The sequence below is a fragment of the Silene latifolia genome, chromosome Y (genome assembly GCF_048544455.1).
Source record: "Silene latifolia isolate original U9 population chromosome Y, ASM4854445v1, whole genome shotgun sequence".
Taxonomy (NCBI): Eukaryota; Viridiplantae; Streptophyta; class Magnoliopsida; order Caryophyllales; family Caryophyllaceae; genus Silene; species Silene latifolia.
The window spans coordinates 341,591,481-341,594,125 of NC_133538.1; positions in this window are offsets into that span (position 1 = coordinate 341,591,481).

A 2,645-nucleotide genomic window follows, 5' to 3' on the forward strand; every position below is an offset into this window, starting at 1 on the left:
TCATTGGAAATGATATTCCAATGTTGTCTTCTGTTAAGAAGTGGTTAGGTAACCACTTCCAAATGAAGGATTTAGGAGAGGCACAACGCATATTAGGTATCCGGATCTATAGAGATAGACCCAAGAGGATATTGGCACTAAGTCAAGAGTCTTATGTTGATAAGATTCTTCGACGATTCAGCATGGACAAATCCAAAAGGGGTTTGGTACCTATGGTAACCGGAACGATATTGAGCAGGACTCAATGTCCCTCCGAACCCCATGATGTTGAACGCATGAAGTTGATCCCTTACGCTTCCGCTGTTGGATCAATCATGTATGCCATGATATGCACACGTTCTGATGTCTCGTATGCCTTGAGCATGACGAGTAGATATCAAGGAAATCCAGGTGAGAGTCACTGGATTGCTTTCAAGAACATCCTTAAGTACTTGAGAAGAACTAAGGACTCTATCCTTGTGTTTGGAGGAGACACTGAGTTGCGTGTTACAGGATACACGGACTCAAGTTTTCAAACAGATAGAGATGACATGAAATCACAAGCTGGTTTTGTTTTCATGCTCAATGGTGGTGCCGTAAGGTGGAGAAGCTTCAAGGAAGTCAGAACCGCAGATTCGACAACGGAGGCTGAGTACATAGCGGCATCGGAAGGCTGCCAAGGAAGCTATGTGGATCAAGCAATTCACGGAAGGTCTAAAAGTAGTACCTACCGCCGATGATCCCATCACTCTCTATTGTGATAATAGTGGGACGATCTTCCAAGCTAAGGAGCCAAAGTCTAGTAATAGATCTAGACATGTACTTAGAAAGTATCATGTAATAAGAGATTTCATTAAAAGAAAGGAAATTGCGATTTGTAAGGTTGGGACGGATGACAACATAGCCGATCCGCTCACCAAGCCTTTATCGCAGGCTAAGCATGATGGGCATGTTGCGTCCATGGGACTTAAACGTGTACCAAATTTTTGTTAGATTTTGAAATGAAATAAAAGTGTTGTTTTTGTTCATGTTCATAATCGCATTTGTCTTTATCCTTAATTTATACTTTGTTACATCCAAACGGGTTGTAGAGACAATTGAACCCGTTAAAGTGAACATGGATTAACATTGTTTTGCCCATAGTTACTTATATGAGGTGACGTCTCGAAGTGACTAGAGTGTGAGGCGATTGATGGCAAGTTCAAGTGTCATACGTCATGTGAGATGACTAGTCGATCACATAGCAGACGGTATTAGGAACATTTTGTCGGGCCTAATGACCGCTTATAGAGTTCTAGCAAATTTATATAGCCTGGTCGTGGCGAGAGCTACTATAGTGTTCTAATGAGTCGATTCTTTTGACTAGAGACTATTCGCCTAAGATGGCACGATTTGATTAACTTTGATTTGTGTTACTACGACCTTCGTAAATGGGGTCAAATGGGCATATTTTGGGTTATGATGGGTGTGGCTAGTCGAAGGGAATGAGTGCGATAGGAATTGTCCACCCCTTGTCAGGGTTATAACAATATCTCAGGGCCACTCGAGGAGCAATGAACTGGAAATGCGTGGCCACGCTCGGAAGGTATCCGAGTGGATAAATCCGGTCAATCGGTTATTCTCCGGATCGAGGAAACCGCTCTCGATATATGATCACTTGCAAGTACGACCTGAAAGACACCTTGCATTGAGTGGGAGATAGTAATAGGACAAGAGAATTGGTGACGCACACTTATCGAGGACAAGTGGGAGATTGTTGGGAAATGTGTCCTCAACAATAATGCGATCACATGATTTAAATATCATTATTAAATCTCATTTTAAAGAATACAATTGGGAAGTAATTTTATTGTCAACTGGTCAACATATATCGGTAATGATTGGTTGACTAGAGTTTGACATTCTTGTCGTGTGACGGTGGTGATCAGTTGACCCCTAGGTCATACCTAAAGGGCAACACTCTTAATTGATTATTTAATTGATCGTATAACGTTGCGAGTTAATTAAATTACTCGAAAATTGACGGACGATTTTGGAAGTAAAATTTACGTATCAAATTGAAATGTGATTAAATGAGATACGGTCTGAGTAATTAAATTGTATAATTACTCGGATGAAATAAATTGTTTAATGTAACAATTAAAATGAATGAATTATTATAAATTCAATCAGTTGAAATTTATAAATGGTAAAATATTTTGGCACAAGTAATTGTGAAATTACTAAGTCGATTTTTGTATGTGACGTATTTTTTATTAATACGTTGTTTTTAATATGTTAAAAATACATAACATATTTATGTCACATATGACATGTGACACATTGACAATTGACAAAAATAATATGGGATCCATATTATGTAAAGTGCCGAAAAATTGGGGAGCATTAAGCTAGTTAATTGTTTTATTTAGTTGATAAAACATAATGATGAAAAAGCAAGTCTAGGCATGCAAGCCTATTGTTCCTTGTGAAGAACAATTTTTCCATGCATTGGCTCCCCAATAGCTCTCCTCTTACACGGTTTTGGGGAAGAAAAACTATCATTGTTTTTCTATAATTTTTACCTAATAATATACTAAGTGTAGTGTATTATTTTCATTCTAACATCATCATCCAAAATCAAGTTCTAGTGAGAAGAAAAATCCTCCTCATCTTCTCTCATAAAA